This window comes from Lepisma saccharinum, chromosome 23 (assembly GCF_977018435.1).
Source record: "Lepisma saccharinum chromosome 23, izLepSacc3.1, whole genome shotgun sequence".
In the NCBI taxonomy this organism is placed as follows: domain Eukaryota; kingdom Metazoa; phylum Arthropoda; class Insecta; order Zygentoma; family Lepismatidae; genus Lepisma; species Lepisma saccharinum.
Genome location: NC_139251.1, coordinates 49,368,950 through 49,390,056, shown reverse-complemented (window position 1 = coordinate 49,390,056; position 21,107 = coordinate 49,368,950). Strand labels below are relative to the sequence as shown.

The following is a 21,107-nucleotide window of genomic DNA, read 5'->3' as shown; positions in this document are numbered from 1 at the left end:
CTGGTGTCGCTAAGCTTGCCAGCGAGAGCGTCCAGGCTTGCCTAGAGGAACCTAAGGGAATCTAGGAACCAAAGCTTGAATTTGGAGCGCGATCCCGTGATCGACACCCACTTGCTCAGGCTGATGTACCGCCCCTTGTTCTGCGCTAGGACGTTGATGCGTTTATCGTGGTAGCGAAGATGCGAGAACCAGGTGATGAAAATCGTACCCCGAGCCATTATGAAAAAAACACCGGAACGAACCGCTGGTCCCGGGCAACTTGTTGCACTCGTTGCACCACGGACCAATATAGCTGCCAGTGTAATGGGCATGGTGTCGCACTTTCCCGTTGGTGGTGGTGAAGGTCAACTCGCAAACTAGACAGATGGTAGCTGCATCGTGTCTACGCTGCTCATCGCACGATAGCGGCAGCATAGGCATGGAGACCAACAACACCTTTCCTATCGCTCTGGCTTCTTTCACCATCCTCTCCAGAAAGTGCTTAGTCACGTCGGAACCGCGATACATGTACGGCTCGGTGTCAACGCGCTGGTTTCGGTACACCACAACATAAGCAAAACTCGAGATCTCCTGGAGCTGGGAGGGGGTGGTGGAGGATAGCTTGGGATCGGAATTGCAATTAGAGAGGGGTTTGAGGAAACCAATGAGAGTGTCTTTGTGGCAGGAGTCGCTCTTGATGAACAACGAGTTGATTTCCTGTGCACTGTCGTCATCCACGTCGCTCACCCGGATGAGATACACCACATTTTACTCGTCGGTGAGTCCATAAACATTGATGGCCAGTCGCTTGCCTGACGCATCTCGCGCGTGCACCTCAAACTTGGGGATGTCACTGATCGCCATGGGTAGGGGATACCGACCATCTCATCTTCGAGTTCCGGTTCGAACTGCACGTAGTGGGAAACTCGGCGCGGGTGGTCTTTCGAGTGGACCGGGTGCAACGCCGCCAGCATCGACAACAGGAAGCACCTATTGTCTTCGTTCTGAAAATTGGCTTTCTTGGCTGCAAGGTCCGGTGGTAGGGTGACGTAGTTAGACGAGGACAGGGGAACAAACGTGCTGAGCTCGACCCGAAATTCGTGTGGAGTACCACACAACGATCCCTCAGACCCACTAGCCTGGTGCTCCTTTTGTTTTCGCAAAAGCTCGTCGACGAGCTCGTCGTAGACGCCCTCGAGGTTCGCAACACTCCCCTGATGAAGTACCTTCTTCTTGATAGAGTGGCAGAAGGTGTAAGGTTCAACTGACGATCTCGCATAGTCACAGGACAACACAGAGTAGAACTTGATGGAGTGCTGCAACAACTGCTGGTTCAGAATGATCATCAACATTGCCCACACATCCACTAAAAAGGTACGCATGTCGCATGGCTTGTGCGATTTTATGGCAAAGTTCTGCAATGTCTGCTTGAAAGCAGATCACGTCGCTTTCACCGTCGGCTTAACTCGCTTGGCAGATGGAGCGTCTGTGGATGAAGTGGCCTTCCTCTTGGTGGAGATGGACAGTAAGGCTTGTTGGGACTTGACATACAGTTTAAAGTGCTATCCGAACAACTATGCGTCTCCATCGGGTATCGAACCCGGGACCCCTTAGTTACAAGGCAACGACTTTACCACTGAACGCATCTTATCATTGTAAAATATTCACAATAATGCATCTTATCATTGTAAAAGATGCACTAGAATGAACCTTACTATTTTTTTATTTTTTTATTTGTAAATTCTTAATTACAGAAAAATCTATTTTACATCAGGATATCAACCGGAAAAGAAATAAACAAAATAATAAGATGGACACATACACACACACATATACATATATAACAAGAATAACAACTAGGGCAAAAATAATATTATTTACTCTCCAGCTGCTTTATGCACGCCGTTCTGTAAGTCTGTTTTGATAAATGGAAGGCCGGGGCGTCTTTTAATGAGTTGTAAATGGTTTGTAGCCTGTAGAGAAGTGATCTTTGTTCTAAAGATAGCCTTGAAGATTTAATGTAAAAGAAGTTGTTGCATTTGCTGTTGGGACTTGGGATTCAGATATTAAGAAGTGGCAAGAGTTATTTGGTTAAAAGTTGTCCATTAATGATTCTGAAGAATAGTGTTAAATCTGAGAGTTGATGGCGAAGAGAAAGGTCATGAATTTGTAGAGTGGATCGAATTTCTTGTTTGGAGAAGTTTACAAGGGTTGGACATCTGTGTTTGACTATTCTGACGAAGAAACGTACTACTTTATTTGTTTTCTTTATATTGCTTTCACATGCCATTGACCAAATACAGGAGCCATATTCAAGAATAGGAACAACACACATTGTAAAGTAGGTTTTGAGAGCACAAACGTGTGTTATGTCTGTAAATCTGTAAATTAGTCCAAGTGTTTTCATCGCTTATTATTGTAAAACATTCTCATAAAATTACCAGTTATTTAATTTTGTTCGATGTATAAGCTTCAGTTACTGGTATGTAATAATATACGATTTCTTTCTCTTAGCTATAACATGAAAACTAAACATTTGCTCTTTTCTCTTTCGATTTGCCACTAACTAACACCGACTCTCTATCTGTCTCTATGTCTTTACTGCACTTACATACATACTTGGTATAATGTTTGGCCCATTTTCTTTTCTATTTTTCAGATTCTGGAATCCACGACTGCTATTATGCTTGCTGTAATGTTATGTGATTTCTTACAAGTTTTGTAATATAATGCTTATCTATATTACACATAATTTCTGAAATTTTTATATATTACAGGATGTTTATTTTAATTGTAAACTGTAAATTAAGAATACAACTTTAATTGGCGTTTTTCATAATTTTCTTTAAGGGAAATGTGTACTTTTGGTACATCACTAGATGTGGCTTCTGCCTAAACTCTACGAGATTACTTATCAATTATGCATAATATATTATAATTAGTGCATGATAGCAATAAAATATGAGTGATGACAAAAATGAGAAGAGAGTGTGGGCTACATAAAATTCGATTTAAAGAATTTAGGTTGAATTTTTGTTTCCAGAAACAAAATTTTTAACTTTCGTCATGCAAAATTCTGAGATAATTATATAAAAGAATACAAAATTAGTTGCTGTAGGTATTCTTTGCGCTGAAGGTATTTTACCATTTACATGGCCTACCTTTCCATGAAAAAAGAAAGGTTTGAATATACATTTTAAAAGCTCATATGTTGATCAATTTCAATGCATTGGTTTTGGTTTAATATTTAAAAAAGGCATTAGAATATTTAATGCCAATTAACTTTTAACGCATTATTAAAATTCTAATTTACTTTACAGATTTAAGTTTGTTGACTTCAGTTTCTTAAAATACTCCCTCTATTATTCTGCACATTCAACATTTTGATCCATGTTGGGGTGTTAATATTTGTTACTATTTTGTGAAGGAAATGTTATATTTATGATATCTTGATAATTAAACCTCAAAGTAGCACTTTAATCAATATATGTCAGGCCAGAATCTGCTATCGAAGATCAAGTCTCAGATACTCATTGTTGGCTGCCTCGCTCGAATCTGACTCTCCACCTGAAGTATTAGTGGCCTTTGTAATGTAGCATAAAATTCGTTGGCCATGTCATCAGTTGTTAGCATTTTATTTTAAAGTACGGTGAGAGAAACACACCGAGTATCATCTGCAAGAACAACATTGGAACGTGATATGCAAGACGGAAATGACAATGTCCGGTCATCGCTCCACATAGGTTCTTCAAATACCAAGGCAGGCAAACTGTCTGTCAGTAGTGAACACAATGTGTTTGGGGAATAGCCTTTAATTTTGATTTTACTTCAAATTTATATTTTTCAACTATTTGATTAGAAAAATGCATTCTCCTATTTATGGTTTTGAGCATACCGAGCGAATTTTATATCAATTATCAGTTTCTACTTTACACGAATGTTAAGATATCAAATAATGCTTTTTCCATCTGTGTAGCGAGACAAATAAGTGATTTTCGATTTTTAGCGTTCTTTTCCCGATGGCAGACGTATAGTTTCTGTGATCAATGGGGCTTTCCCGTGAGAGATGAGAATTTCCTTGAGAGTTGGGAGTTTCCAATGAGAGACCCTTGACTTACTGGAAAAGTTATTTTATTTCTTAATATCTCACCGGTAAATTCCGGTATTTAAATATTATAAAAGCAGGATCTGTATAGTTACAACTTCTTTTGTGTAATGTCATGTTTGCAACTGCTATACACTTAAGAATAAAGCAATGTTTTTAATGTAACAACCTTTTCCATACTAATCGTCTAAAAGTCTACATAGTGCTTACAACTTTGCATATTCTCGCTAGGCTGTATATATGTAACCTATTAGCCGTGCACTACAGCACACTGACTTAAAATTTGTACGGAGGCTCGCGGAAAGGGTCGTGGTAAGGTATGCCTCTAATACCAAAGGGGTGTCTGGTTTAACCTTTAATTATGCAATTTTAACCTCTGTCCCAGGTTATTTAAATGAGTTTTGTAAGGTTAGCAAAGGTTACCTTCCTTCCTATGGCAGATAATTTAGTGAAACAAGAAACACTGTATTAAGAATAAAATGTACTTTGACACAGAAAAGACAAAATGTTGCTATCTGTATGTATTTGTTATTGTTCGTGGCTTCAAATGTAAAAATTGAAAAAAGAAAAGTAAAGACAAAATTTTGCCCCTCCCTGTTGAGACATGGTACAGGAACAAATTATATGTCCTATTTGCAAACATATGTCTACATTACAATTCAATATTTGTTTTGTTCCTAATGCCTTTTGCCATGGGAAGAAACAAATGAAAGAGAAACGAAGTGCATGAGTTATTTTCGACAAGGGTTGGCAACACGCATAATGAAGTGCTTGAGTTATTTTCTATAAGGGTTGGCAACACGTCGCTGCCGATGCATATCGGCTCTTGGTTTCAAGTTCCACGTACTTCGAGTTATGGGCATAGAAAATGAAAAAGAATTAGCCTTACAAAAGATTCTGTTCCACCGGGACTGTGGCCAAAAATGCTATCGGTCAGCACATGACTGGTCAGGACTTAAAAACTTATCCCAGTGCTAGAATGCTTGCTGTGGTTCGATTGTCTCTCTCCGTTGCATTTGTAACTTTGAGGTACCTATGTGAGTAAAAATCAGATTTGACTTACAAGCACAACTTACGATGTGAAAGTGGTAATGCCCACTACTCCAAACAGTTATCATATCGCGCTGAAATATTTCCACATGTGTGACAAGTAAGCTTGTCACAGCATAAAGTGCATAAAGTGGACTTGAAACACTAAATCAATCCAACCCAAGTTCCTCTACAAGACGAGGAACACTGTGCATAGATATTGTTATTCTGGCACATATAATGTTCGTAAAGAAATTAAATTCTATCATAATAGAGAATCAAAATGAAAAATTAAATTTTAAGATTAATGTTAGATGTTTTTCACGATTCTCAATGTTCAAATTTAATAGAGATAAAGTTTGGAAACACACGTGTAGTTTACAGAGAAAAAAGTTGTCAAATCTAAAAACGATAATTCAACCTTGTATATAATTTACCCATAATTAATTTTACCACATCTAACAACATACTTTGCAATCAGAAAGATTTCGTAATATCCAACAATTTACGAAGGATATTTGAAAGTGCACTGCACGTTTAAAGGAGCTCCTCCTCACTGCTACTAGAGAGCCGTTCTTACGAAGTTCATTCTTCATCTATTATTTTAAATATATGAGATGTCACGGGTTTTTCGTCCCTCAATTGTATAGAAAAATGAATCTTTGGGGAAAAAGTGCTTTCTGAATATGTACTAGAGTATTACTATTGCGAAGAACAAGATATAGAGATACATATAAATTACCCTGCTGTAAAGGACGGTATTTAAATGCAGCCGATGTTATATCACGAACAGTTAAAACCGAACATTGAAAGTACTGAGGGAAGAAATCATTATCGTTAGTGAAAAAAGAAGGTCTGAAAAATAATTTACGTAAATCAATACAGTTTGTCTTACCACAGAACGTAGCAATTTTCGCAGCACCCACGCAGAAAATTATTCCCAGAAAATTGCTAATGTAAAATCAAATCACCGGAGACAATATTTATAAACGAATTCCTTTCGAAAGTTTCAACAATTTAATGATTGTAACATTCGCAAATAATTGAGTTAAGAAATACCTTGCACAGAATCATACATTTTTTTGTCGTACGTAAATTATAAATTTCCGAGAGCATCTGATTGTGAACTTCTCGTGTAAGTGTAGAAAAGGAAATATACATTTGTCTTGATTTTTTTGTTATATTTGCTCACAATCACTTCCGCATACGCTGATCTTGTTGATAAAGATGTGTTGATTGAATGGAAAGCTTTCATTTGCTTCTTGTGTTGTGCACTGTGCACTGAGGATTTTCACAATAAGAATATATATATATATATCCAAGAGTAAGATAAAAGCGGAATGGAGTTTTTCTTTCGAAAAATACAATTCATTACGTTCGACAACGATATTCTGAATTATTTTTTCGTTAGTACTCAATGCACTAAGATAGACATGTGAATTTTCGTGTATTTATCAGGCGCGTCGAAACCTCTACTCTGGACTTCTTATTGTTTTCATCTAAGTGTTGATACATGATAAAAAAGTGCCAAACATGTCCTGGGCGCACATGTGTGTTCTTGAGATGTACAAACATTTATTGTGTTCATTATATTTTTTTTCTGTCTGTTTTATTTTGTTGTTTTACAAATTTTATATATTTTTAAAGTCAATGAGTAAGCAAATTATACTTGTAATAAGAGTTTATAATTCTTAATTTGACCTCGCACCTTTATTTCTTTACGTTGCAGTAAACAATCCTGAAACTTATGAAACTGTTCCGGCATGTAGTAAGTTACTAAGGATAAGATCATATTTTCGATTTAATAATGGGGCTGCTAATTGCAAACTTTTCCGGTGATGGTGCCAGTCCAGTTGTGTACCTAAAAATAATCGTCAATGATTTGATTGCCCCAAGTATTAATTTTAACTCGTAATGTTCAATGAAAGTAAGAGTTTCTCATGTCGAACGATAATCAAAATATGTTTATTAAATTTAAAACTATGTAGCAAGCCATACGACACAAAATATTACAATTTTCTGAATCAGGTTATCTCGAGGTTTTACTGATGTATATGCAAAAATAACATTAACGTTGACGTGAATTGGGTCGAAAATACTAATAATTAGATTCTACATTATGCGTTATGTTTTTTTCTCTTGTTGCGAGCATGTGTAATTCAGCAGCGGGAGTAGGAATTAAAGAAACTCCAAATTTATTAAGACAAAAATGTATTGCGTGAGTATGCACATAATATTGTATATAATTACAGAGTATAGCCTTTCAGATAACTTAATATTTAACGCATGGTTTGCCTGTATTAAGCAGTCATTTCCCCTCAGACGATCGTCCATTTTATGGACGGGGTGACACATACTTGAAATATTTAGTTGTAGTCAATTAGTAAGCCCTGAAGATTGCGAACCAGGGGGCTTTATTTACTAGCAATGTGGAAAAATATATAATCTAAAGAAAAGAGTCAGTTATGAATAACAACTCCTAAAATAAAATTACAGCCGTGCCAAATTAATGTGTAACATTCTCTTACGGATTAACGACAATATACCACTTACATCTTGAAAATTGTTAATGACATAAATAAATGCAGTACAAATTTTAAGATTTTGAAGTGGTGATATATTTTCTGTTGTTGGCGATCGTCTCTTTTAAATCTTAGTTTTTGCAGCACTGATTATTCATCAATCATGTCCAGACATAATTTCTGAGTTAAAGATAAAATAAACCTTGCTTTTTAATATGGTAGAACTACGTTCAGCAAAATATTCCGCATGTATTTTAATGGGAGATCAATTGCCCATAAAAGGCATGGGAACATAGTTGGACTGCTGTCATGTATAATACCTTTCATTGAAAAGATACATTGAGAGAAAAACTATGTTGAAGAAAAATAAATGTTTCTATCTGTACTTTCCATGAACTAATTCATATACAGGGCGATTATAAAGTCACTATACATTTCTTCATGAACAGGATTTATTGCACAAAATACAATATGTACTGAAACGTACATCACAGTAGGACACAAAATCAGTATAAATCAATGTGACCACCCATCAAGTCTAGGCACAGATGCCACCGATTCACCACGCCTTCTCAAACATAGCTGGTGTAATCTCAGCAACTGCGGCCGTAATTCGTTGTTTCAATTGGTCGTCTACCGGCGAAAACGTCATTTAGGTGATCACGAACGATGATGGCAAAATAGGGTGGTGCCCCATCCTGTTGGCGCATAGTTAGAAGCTCGGTGTTTCCAAATCCACCGTGCTGTGGGCCACAGTTGGTAGCTGTTGGGATTATGGATACTGAGTCTCCTGGTAGATGCGGTGAGGCTACGTGTGATCGCATTCTATAAACTTTGTACAATTTGTGGTGTTATGGCTGGCCTCCCAGGCCTCCCATCCACAACACTACCTGCTCGTTTGAATTTGTTTACCAGGTTCTTAATTAGCCAATCTGGTGAGGCCTAGGTTTCCGAATTACCGAGTGAAGTCCGTTCGCACTTGTTCATACGACATACCACGCAGACGTACACAACGAACGGCTGTTTCTTTCCTTCTACAGATTACCATTACTTCACATAACATGCAAAAGAAATTTATTTTGTCACGATAGCAGTAAAATGTATAGAGACTCTATAATCACATTGTATAAATATCTGTGTGCCTTAACGTACCTTATTTTTGCAGAAGAGTCATGAATAGTTTCTTTTCAGCAGTAGAATGAGGTACTTAGTCCTTCAGCTTGATGTTCAAGTGCCCACGTGTCAACGAGAATCTTTCGAAATTCTGGTGAACTAGAATGACATCTTAATAACATTTGAACCATATTTCATTACAATCTTCCACGGACGTATACCCTTCCACACAGACAATATCCCGCAAAATAAAGTATTAAACGGTTTCAACCGACTTTACTGAAAGATGTTTAAACCTTAGTTCGGCTGCACGAGTGCACTTTGTTCTCCCAATAAGTGTTCAAAACTCTCATCTCTTTCGGTAACTAATGTAACTTGTATTTGCATATGTCTAATAGTTCAGTGTGTTTTATTTACGTCCACTTTATACGCTGATACGGTTATCGGGGCTGGTCCTGCATTTTTAATTGGGAATTCATACCATTTTGCGACGTTCCTCCACCGGGTATCTGTTTTCGAACCCCTTTATTACAAGGCGACGACGTTAAAACTAGGCCACTAACATGAGGTGTGTACGTAGATCGCCATAATACCTTTTGTCAAATCAAATAACAATGTTAATATAAATCGTATGTATTATGTACAGTCACGGACACTTCTGGGTTGTAACGACCCTATTGAAGAAGCACTGAAGCAAGCCATCCATGTCTGACCACCAAGCGCCTTGTGACTAGACAACCCAAACAGCATTGCAATTCTGCGGCCTGTATACCAGTCACGGGTATACATCTCTGTAAAATGAGTAGTGATGCCAAAGAGAAATACGAGATGAAGATTGTCGATCGTAATGTCTCGTGTTCTCCACATGGAATAATACTCGGTCCACGTTACGTTCCATTATTTAATGTTGTTTGGGAACGAACCTGACGAACTGGGTTTATATTTTCATTCATTGCATTACAGTAAATTCCATATTTTACAATTATATTAATGCTTTGAACGAAAATAATACCTTCGACGCGAGGTGTGTTTCTTCTTCTAACTATATCTGCGTGTTTTCGTTAGATTCAAGGTATTTCATGAGTTGATATGATTAAAGTAAATAAATAAGACAAGTGGGTGGAAGGGACTGGAGAATCGTAGCTACGGAACCATTGAGAAGATATTCATCGCTTAGATAGAGAATCTCTATATCCCCTTGTGTTAGAGAACTTATTAGAAGAATAAAAATACAGATTAAACGAACAAATTTGATGTGTATCCTTTCGTCAAAATGTCTAGAAAACAATATTACATACTTCTTCACTAATAGAAAAGAATAAAAAAATGTCCTTGGTGGGGATCGCACCTAGATCTCACTGATGAAAGCTCTGTACGCTAACCAACACACTATCAATAACACCATGTTTTCTTTTTTCCAGTCAGTCTATTCCCTTCCTCAACACCTGAAGACGAAAATGCAACTTAATTTCTCTCATAATTGTTTCATGTCAAAAGTAGACGCATTCTTTCTGTGAAAAATCCCATGTTTCGCACATCGTGCTTCTCCATTTACTGTTATTTGGACATTTACTTGGAAGTTAAAACTTAGCTTTGTGTGTTTGTTTTCACGTGCATGTGTCTGAGAAGAGTGGTGTGTGCATGTGTGTTCGATGTTTTTCTGGGTATTATTTTCGTTCAAAGCAATAATATAATTGTAAAGTATGGAATTTACTGTAATGCAAGGAGTGAAAATATAAACCCAGTTCGTCAGGTTCGTTCCCAAACAACATTAAATAATGGAAGGTAACGTGGACCGAGTATTATTCCATGTCAAGAACACGAGACATTACGATCGACAATCTTCATCTCGTATTTCTCTTTGGCATCACTACTGAATTTACAGAAATGTATACCCGTGACTGGTATACAAGCCGCAGAATTGCAATGCTGTTTGGGTTGTCTAGTCACAAGGCGCTTGGTGGTCAGACATGGATGGCTTGCTTCAGTGCTTCTTCAATAGGGTCGTTACAACCCAGAAGTGTCTGTGACTGTACATTTGGTTGTATACATCTTTTACGAGCTTTCATGCCCATTTAGTTTACATGATCGTCGATAGATGTCCTCAGCATACAGACTGCTATCTCAAAGGGTTGAAAGTTTCGCGTAATCAACACGAGATGTCTCAGGAGCGAGTCAGCTGATTGAGCGAGGGTAAAGAACGAGGGAGAGTGTTGGAATTAGGTCAATGGATACCTGATGTGGCATTGGAAGTCCAGACGCCAATTTTGCACGTTTGCCAGAACTTTTGCATCGCACGATGGATAAATGATTATTCAGTCAGACGGGTACTTGGGGAGTTAAGTATCGGCTACAAAGAATAAGGAAGCAAGTCTTCGCCGCCGAGTTCTCAAGTGAAAAGGTGAGCCTGTGATTCTGTTTGCCATGCAAAGTAACTGGCCATGAAGGTAAGGGTTTTTCTTCTGGAATATCGTTGGCGGAATGCACCCTGAAGAAATGCAGTAAGTTGAAATTTCATTTCCACTATTTGATACGTAATTTCGAGTGAACTTTGTGCAATTTCGTTGTTGCTTGAAGACGTACCGCTGCAGAAAGAGTATAGGAAAGAACAAAATGGACAACGCCGCCATCTTTAATAAAAAGTGATTCCCTAGTGATCTCATCAATATAACAAGAATTCCCGTGTGTTACTGTGACGGGCTCACGGAATCTGACCTATGTCAATGATGGAATCATTAACCTAAACCCAAACCCCAATGCACCCATCCTATCGGTAGCGCTGGTAGCAATGACTGGTATATTACAATGATAAATTTCCCCAATAAACTACCTACAACACCCCAAAATTATTGTTCCAGGAACCTAAAACAAACCCTCATAAATTCCTTAGTTTCACGGTATTCCCCTCTTTATTTCCCCATTTATACAAGCACAAAGAATACCCGTAGTGACCCGTGAGAAATGAACATTCCCCTTTCTGGAAAAGAATGTTAACATTAATACACATACAACTATCAACTACACACTGCATGAAATTTTTGGGCTGAAACGCAAAAACATAGATCCAAGCTATATATTTTATTCAGCATCCAGGACGTGTATATATATATATTAATCACAAGTCTACGGCCGTCGCTCAATGTTACTCAACTAAGCCAATTGCGACACTTTCCAATCAGCATCATTACATTCACCTACACAATGAGTTATGGCTTACGGAAATATTAAATAAAGGCACGCTGTGCTGTGTGAGTATAGAACTCGCAATACAGTGTCATACTTACTAAAACATATAACAACCTATATGCATTGATTATCCATGGATCATAACACAAAGAAGAACCTAATAGAATTTCAATTTAGACACTCTTATTAAAGATATTAACGTAACACAAATATTAGGCCAATAAACTGGTTTTATCAGATGAGGAATTTTTATCCCCTTTACAAAGCTGACATTTTCATATCAATATATTGCCATATTAACTTGGCATCATTTTATATTGAATACCTTTTACAAAATTATACATCGAATGCAAATGCACCGCATATTAATATTTGAAGTAAATTATATTACTGTCCTTTTACATTAATTTTTGACTAGTCAATCATTTTTCCCAAGATGGCTGCGCGACCGTTATGTTCACGCTACGTTTTGCCATTAGGCGGATTCGCGAATCATGGCCATGAATAAGCTAATAACACACGGATGCTAGCATATTAATCGAAGTGTTGATATATCACTTTTATCCAATTTTCAAGTGCAAACTCCCGATTGTCACTCGGATGGAAGCTAATAAAGTGTACTTACATTTCACGTTACCACTGTTGTTTACCAAAGTTCGTGACGACTGTTTTCAGCTCAATTATCCATTGTCACTCCAACGTTCACTTCAATGTTCATAGGATATCACACTTCGCAATCTTTAGCGAACAAAACGAGCTAATCTGATTAACTTGTAATCCAGGAATAACTGCGATTACCGTGGTTTCTTCAGGCTCGATAAATCTCAGCGCCATTCTCCATGCTTCCTTCCTGACCAGCTCCATAATCCGTTCCCACTCTCTGATTCCTGAGACACGATTCCGTTCTCCAAACCTCCATTGTTTTTCATATACACCCATGAGTTCTTCGAACCGTTCTTTTACCAGTTCATAGAAGACGATTCAATTCTCCCCAAACTTCAACGTTTTCCTTGGCTCTTGTCCAGATGCATTTCGAAATTCTAATGAAGTTCGTATTTCTCAGATATGTTAGTTTAATTAGACATTAATAATCCTTGAATTAACATAACATTTATAAGCAGCTCACCAAACACAACTTAATTATGCTAATACGATGTCAACCGTCAACTGATGACATCTATTGAGTAATCTTGTTACCAAAGAGCAATTCAGTCAGCCGTACCGTATACAGCTGCCACCTGTGAGCAATTTAATGTACTCGCTAAACTTAATGTCTAAGAACAAGCATTATGACAACAATCGTCATAATTGGCGCCCAACAAAAGGCCGGACCCAATCCAAACATGACCCCTTTTACAATATCAATCATGACTTAATAATTCACCATACAAAGTTACAAATGGAACATGCACAAACACCATATAAATATGGTTAGCGATCATACTCAACTACAAACCTTATTTACATCAAAATTATATTTGCATTGTGAAGATTGAATGAGTTTCCCAGAAGGTTAGAAGTTCATGTCGCACCGGTCACTACATGCTTGAAAACAAGAGAAGAAGATCCGAGGTCATCATCTCGTATGCTGGCTCGCCGCAGAACCGTACCTACTTGGCTAACTTCGCCTGCCGCAGGAAAAATTCCACTTAACCCACAGGAGAATGTACCAAACCTCAGTCCTCACTACCCCCAACTTCATCTTGATTGCCCTTAATGGCAACACCTTGTGTAATGCTATCTCTCATCATATTCAACCATTTTTCCGTATCCTCTAAACCCAAATCTGATAACTTTTTCATCCACACCATCAACTTGTCCTCGGAACAATTCCATATTTTACAATTTTCAATAGATTGGTTTTCTATTTTCTCCCCCGTAATACAATCTACCGAAGACAGTGCAGAATCTTTATTGTTTTTTACGCAAAGGTAAGGACCGACAAAGAGCTCGCAATATTTTCGTATAACTTTATCCCCTATACCGCTCTGCGCTTGATTTTTAACAAAGACCAATCTACCTTCGTCAACTACAGGATTAGTGACATGTCTTGCGTTAAGTACTTTCAACCTTTCCCGCCTTTTGCTGATACTGCCTAAACTTGCCATAACCAATTTTTCATCCCACGTGAGCTTATTAGTTTCTACTCCCAACAACGGTATTTTTGTCAAACTCTTTTGCATGTTTAGTCTCAACTCAGCTGGTGAATAACCCGTTTGAGAGGAGATTGAACCATTGAGGAAGTTAAGGGCTTCTGGAATCCTTTCTGGCCATTTGGCATGGTTGGATATACATAGTACCCTCATCAGCCGATTTAATTCCAAGTGATACCGTTCCACTAAATTTGAGCACGGGTGGTACACAGGAGTGTACAGGAGTTGTACTCCCCAGCTTTTCATGACATCCTGAAAATTTTTAGATTTGAACTGTCCGTTATCAGACATTATCTTTTGTGGTACACCTAAATGAACAAAGTATACTTTGGTTAATCTATTTACAATTGTGGCCGCATTACTGTTAACGACCGGATATGCTACTAAATATCTCGTGGCCGCATCCAACACGGTAAAAAGAAATCTTTCACGCCTTGGTCCTAGTGCAAAGGGACCTTGCAAATCGATAAATAACAACTGGCCTGGTTTGTCTGTGACATGCGACCTAGCAACGAACTTGGCCGGATGCTTATTAGGTTTTGTGCGTTGGCAGATATCACAATCTTTAATGTACGACTTAATATCAGATTTCATGCCTTTCCAATAAAATGCCTGATAGATCATTGCAAGAGTCTTGGCAACTCCAAAGTGCCCCATGTCATCGTGACAAGCTATTAAGACTTTTCCTACTAAGTTTACGGGAATGCAAATTCTGTGACGTGAATTGTCATGAAAGTCTTTGATGTAGAGTACGCCATCATTCAAACAATAAGTTTGATTCCAGGACCTAGAACGAGCATTTATCTTTTGAACCACTCCTTGCAGGTGATTGATTATTTCCAACAAACTTATATCCTTGTGCTGCAAAGTTATCAATTCCTCTTTGGTAAACAACTCTCGACTAGAATTCATAACCGTAGATACGTTCACCAAGAACTGAGAATCCGGAATGTTTGGAAAATTTCGACTAAGTGTGTCAGCTAAAACATTATCCGCCCCTTTACAATATTGCACCCTGAAGGAGTATTGCTGAATTTGTATGAACCATCTCGTTAAACGAGAGTTCCAAGAGTGAGCCGATTCGAGCCACGTGAGCGACTTGTGGTCTGACACCACGACAAATTGTCTGCCTTTGAGAAACGTAGAAAATTTCTCTATCGTAAACAATATGGCTAGGACCTCTATTTCTGTGGACGTGTAAGACTTCTCGTACGTCTTCAACAATCTACTAACAAATCCTAACGGCTTGATGTTACCATCCACAATTTGGTAACAATAACCACCAATTCCAATTAAAGATGCATCCGTTTGGATATATAATTTGTTGTCAAAATCCGGATAATTCAACGTTACCTCTTGAACGACTAATGTCTTGAGGAGCTTAAAAGCTTCTTCCGCTTCCCCTGACCAATGCCATTTGGACTTATGTTTCAATAATTCATAGAGAGGTTGTGCTGCAAGAGCGTAATTGGGAATATATTTGGATAGCCAGTTAAAACACCCTAAAACTCTTTGAAGCTGTTTCAAATTTTCCGGTCTGCGCAAATTAACGATGCTCTCAACATACGAGGGATCCTTTTTAAACCCTTTTGTCGTGACCACATGCCCCAAGAATTTAAATTCCGTAACCGCAAACTTGCATTTCTCTAATTTTAAAGTAAAACCTGCACGTTTCAATCTGTCGAGCACCAGACCAACGTGTCTGAGGTGAGATTCAAAATCTTTTGACTTAATAATGATGTCATCCACGTACACCACTACGAATTCTAGGAATGACCCAAGTACCCGATTCATAACGTCGACAAACACTGCCGTACCATTGACCGACCCAAAGACAACCCTTTTAAATTGGTAGAGGATCTTCTCGAATGCGAATGCCGTATATTTTCTGCTATCTTCATGCAACGGAACCTGCCAGTACGCATTTCCCAAATCTAGCGATGTGAAAAATTGACAACCAATGAAGGACGTCAGCAAATCGTTGATCTTCATTGGCGTGAGTTGCATAGGTTTGACGTGTTGATTTAGTTTTTTCAAATCCACACACAGTCTAATTCCCCCATTTGGCTTCGGGACAACTAGCAGGGGCGAACGATACTCAGAAACTGAGAGTTCAATTACTCCCCATGCTAACATTTGACTTAAATGTTCCCTGACCTTATCCCTATATGCAAAAGGTATTGGGTAATTCCTAGCAACTATTGGCACGCTGGTATCCAACTCCATTCGATGAACATATTCACAACATAAACCCGGTTTCTCTGAGAACATCGGTTCAAAATTATGGATCATATCAACGAAACGCGAACTTAGGTTACCCTCCAAATTTAGAGAGTCCTTTACCTTATCCGCAAAATTTGGCCGAACATACCCTGAAATCTCATCATTTAATACAACCTTGGAAACTGACAAATCCTGCTCCATGCTACCCGTTTCAACAAGTGGAGTAAATTTTAGAAGTGTCCTGCCATTGGGAGTTTGATAGAAGAACGCATCATTATTAAAATTTAATTCCCCTTGAATTCCATAAATAACATCTAAACCTAAAATTATTGGTACGCTTAACTTCTTTACGACAATTAATTGAACATAGAATTCATAACCCCCCAAATTAATATTTAACTTGGTGATACCCTCAACTGATTTCGATTTTGTACCAGAATAGTCCACTAGCTTGATGTTGGAGACGGACTCCAACCTGGGCTTAGAAATCAAAGACGAAACCGATATCCACGTATTGTATTCAAGGAGACTGACCTCAGCACCACTATCACAGAGGGCTACATATGGCTTTCCTAAAATAGTAACGTCAATCAAAGCCGATGCACAACGTTGCGGACTAGCATTAATGGGGGTAACTAATTTCATGTCATCATCTAAATCACACTCCTCACTGCCACCAACAATATTTACAAATAATATGGCAGGCCGAAACATTACGCCCTCACCCCCTGCCCATTGGTAAGGGACCTCTGACGGTTTTCCGTCTTAAATAGTTGTCGTCTATCACTAGGATACTCCTCAATGGCGTGAACCTCCGCCTCTACCACGAGCTGAGTACCACCAATGGACTTCATCTTACCTAGATTTTTAAACACTCTTTTTCTTTGAAGGAAATTCATAACCTGTGTCATCCCATCCTTATTCCAATGTACTTTATCTACCTTACCACGGGAAGGATTACCCAAATACTCTTCATACAAATTGACCTTAATTGCTCCCTGATCATTAAAGAACAGAGAAGCAATATCATGCACCTTTACGTAGTCACCATTATGAAACGACTTTATAAATTCATTGACTCCCTGCCATTTCCGCCAAATGCCCGAGTCTTTGTCCCGCATGATTCGTGCCAAGGGTGGCAATGTCAACCAATTGACTTCTTTTGTACGCTCCACCAACAGTTTCAAAATTTCCAATAAGTTCTCTTTGATGGCCTCTACCGATTTGAATTGAAGGATATCATTTGTTCCTATCAAAACAATCACTGCGTCCGGCAACCTCGGACATGAACGAAGCTTGTCGATCAATTGCTCAGTGGTCTGTCCACTAACCACCCAACCTATTTTTCGGCAGCCCCTTTCGTCAAACGTGATTTTGTAATTACCAATTGTTTGTGCTAACCTGACTGACAGACTATCTCCTATCAATAGCTTGTCCTCAAACATCGGATCCATTCCTCGATAACTGTCTTCTACTTCCCTACAAACTCGCGTATATGTCGAAGGCCCATGATCCTTGGGAGGATTACCCGCGAACAAACCCACATCACCTCCTACGATGTGAGTTGCTCCTCGTTTCCCAACGAAGATTCACTAGACACACTACCCCTTCCTGGAACGTACCGTTTGGACTTCGGACTATTCTGAGAATCTTTCCTTGCACCCCAGGGTGAACTCTTTGGGAAGCGAGAGTCCAGATTACCCTTATTTTCAGGACTCGGCGACTTTACCCTTACTTTGTTTATTCCCCCTTTTATCCCTTTACTTTTGGAGGGAAGAACCCATTCCTTTTTGACAACTGCATCCTTAAGTGATTCAAAATTTTCGATAACATGGACTGCCTCTGCAAAAGACGATATGTCTTTCATTACGAAATGTTCCCTTAACTTGTACGGCAAAAGCGCGCCAAGCTGAGCCACAATATGGGACTCCTCAGCCTTGGGTTGGATTGAACGCAATAACTTAAAGTTCCTGGAGAAGTAAAGCAACACGCTCTCCTCAGATGTTTTCTGATATGGTGAGCTCAGAACCTTGGCTAGACAGGAACTTCGCCACCTTGAACTTTCGTAATGACCGATAAACTCAGTTTTGAATAGATCATAAGAAATCAGTTGTGACTTCTTTTCTGAAAACCAGAGTTTTGCACTTTCTGTTAGGAGTTTTGGAACATAATTTATATATTGAGCTTGGTCCACTCCATACAACTCCAAGAGCTCCTCTACCTTTTCAAGGAATTCAGTGGGAGTTATATCAGTGATCAAGCCGTTAAACTTGGGAAACTTTAATAAGTCCTGAGGCTTGATACTAAATTGTTTCCCTCGAGCTAAACCAAGACTAATGCTAGGATCAACTTGATCCACCTTCCCTAACTTCGACTTTTCCTGATCATTTCCTGTTCCCTGAAACCTACTGATCTTAGCCCTTTTATGCCTGGTTTTAATATAACCTTTCCTGTTTGAGACGAAACTCTTTTTGCACGGTCTGTCAGTGTCAGATGCAGATTCTGCACAGGAATCACTGATGCCCGCCAGTGGCTTCACTGTACTACTCAACCTACCAGGTACGGTATCGGAATCATCTGTGGACGTAGCCTTATCTACAAATTTCCTTCCCACAAAATCAAGCACTTCCCGATCAATTACCTGAACTTTACTCTGCTTCACGCCAGATTCCTGCATGTCACGAACTTTACAGGAATCTTGCCGTTCCCATCTGGCCAGAACCTGATTGACCTTTTCCATCGATTTCTCAAGAGATCGCAACGTAACCATGACTTCTGCGGGCACGCTATTTAATACCGAAGTCCTACTACCCTGATGCTCAGAAGAAATACTAACCACCGGCCGAGAGGGTGAAGGAGATTCCCTTTTTATTTCCAACAACTCACTTTCACTGACTGCTTTTCCTAACTGAGACCCGATCGTGACTTGGCCCAACTCTTCCTTCCTACAGACTAACCTTCCCCACACTTTCTCAACAATTTTCCCTTCCAAAGATCTGATATTAGTTTCATTATCAATTTTCATCTGTTCCATAGACTTTTGCATGACCTGCACTTCCGAATCTAATCTACCTGTCAGTACTTCCAACTTTTCTTCCAACCCCTCTGCCCTGTTCATGCATTCGACCCTATACTGAGAGACTGACAGAGTGAGATCTTGAAGACCCTCACTCGTCTTAACAATATCTTTCTGCAAGTCCAGAATACATTTGTTGGTGTCATTTATGTTAGATTGTAGTCCACCCACCAAACTGCTTGCATGAGCTGTAAGTTCTGACTTCAGCGAATCAGCGTTTTCCCTGTTTCTCTCATCACACTGCTTGATGAAAGCAAACAAGGATTCAATTGTAACAGGCTCTTGTTCTGTTCCCATTTTTTTTTTTTTTTTTTTTTTTTTTTTTGTGAAAATGTTATCACCGCAACAACTCTGCCAGTGAGTCCTCGTAATCTACTGTGACGGGCTCACGGAATCTGACCTATGTCAATGATGGAATCATTAACCTAAACCCAAACCCCAATGCACCCATCCTATCGGTAGCGCTGGTAGCAATGACTGGTATATTACAATGATAAATTTCCCCAATAAACTACCTACAACACCCCAAAATTATTGTTCCAGGAACCTAAAACAAACCCTCATAAATTCCTTAGTTTCACGGTATTCCCCTCTTTATTTCCCCATTTATACAAGCACAAAGAATACCCGTAGTGACCCGTGAGAAATGAACATTCCCCTTTCTGGAAAAGAATGTTAACATTAATACACATACAACTATCAACTACACACTGCATGAAATTTTTGGGCTGAAACGCAAAAACATAGATCCAAGCTATATATTTTATTCAGCATCCAGGACGTGTATATATATATATTAATCACAAGTCTACGGCCGTCGCTCAATGTTACTCAACTAAGCCAATTGCGACACTTTCCAATCAGCATCATTACATTCACCTACACAATGAGTTATGGCTTACGGAAATATTAAATAAAGGCACGCTGTGCTGTGTGAGTATAGAACTCGCAATACAGTGTCATACTTACTAAAACATATAACAACCTATATGCATTGATTATCCATGGATCATAACACAAAGAAGAACCTAATAGAATTTCAATTTAGACACTCTTATTAAAGATATTAACGTAACACAAATATTAGGCCAATAAACTGGTTTTATCAGATGAGGAATTTTTATCCCCTTTACAAAGCTGACATTTTCATATCAATATATTGCCATATTAACTTGGCATCATTTTATATTGAATACCTTTTACAAAATTATACATCGAATGCAAATGCACCGCATATTAATATTTGAAGTAAATTATATTACTGTCCTTTTACATTAATTTTTGACTAGTCAATCATTTTTCCCAAGATGGCTGCGCGACCGTTATGTTCACGCTACGTTTTGCCATTAGGCGGATTCGCGAATCATGGCCATGAATAAGCTAATAACACACGGATGCTAGCATATTAATCGAAGTGTTGATATATCACTTTTATCCAATTTTCAAGTGCAAACTCCCGATTGTCACTCGGATGGAAGCTAATAAAGTGTACTTACATTTCACGTTACCACTGTTGTTTACCAAAGTTCGTGACGACTGTTTTCAGCTCAATTATCCATTGTCACTCCAACGTTCACTTCAATGTTCATAGGATATCACACTTCGCAATCTTTAGCGAACAAAACGAGCTAATCTGATTAACTTGTAATCCAGGAATAACTGCGATTACCGTGGTTTCTTCAGGCTCGATAAATCTCAGCGCCATTCTCCATGCTTCCTTC

General features: G+C 38.7%; 1 long non-coding RNA gene across 1 annotated transcript in view; it reads left to right on the top strand.

Annotated features, from left to right (window-relative positions):
• Positions 1 to 2,634: 2,634 nt before the first annotated feature.
• The window catches only part of LOC145977727 (uncharacterized), a 129,936-nt gene continuing 111,463 nt past the window's right edge, over positions 2,635 to 21,107 (top strand). Inside the window, exons 1-2 of the long non-coding RNA XR_014440627.1 lie at positions 2,635 to 2,671; positions 6,843 to 6,881. This is a non-coding gene — a long non-coding RNA (uncharacterized LOC145977727). The remainder of the gene's footprint in view (positions 2,672 to 6,842; positions 6,882 to 21,107) is intronic.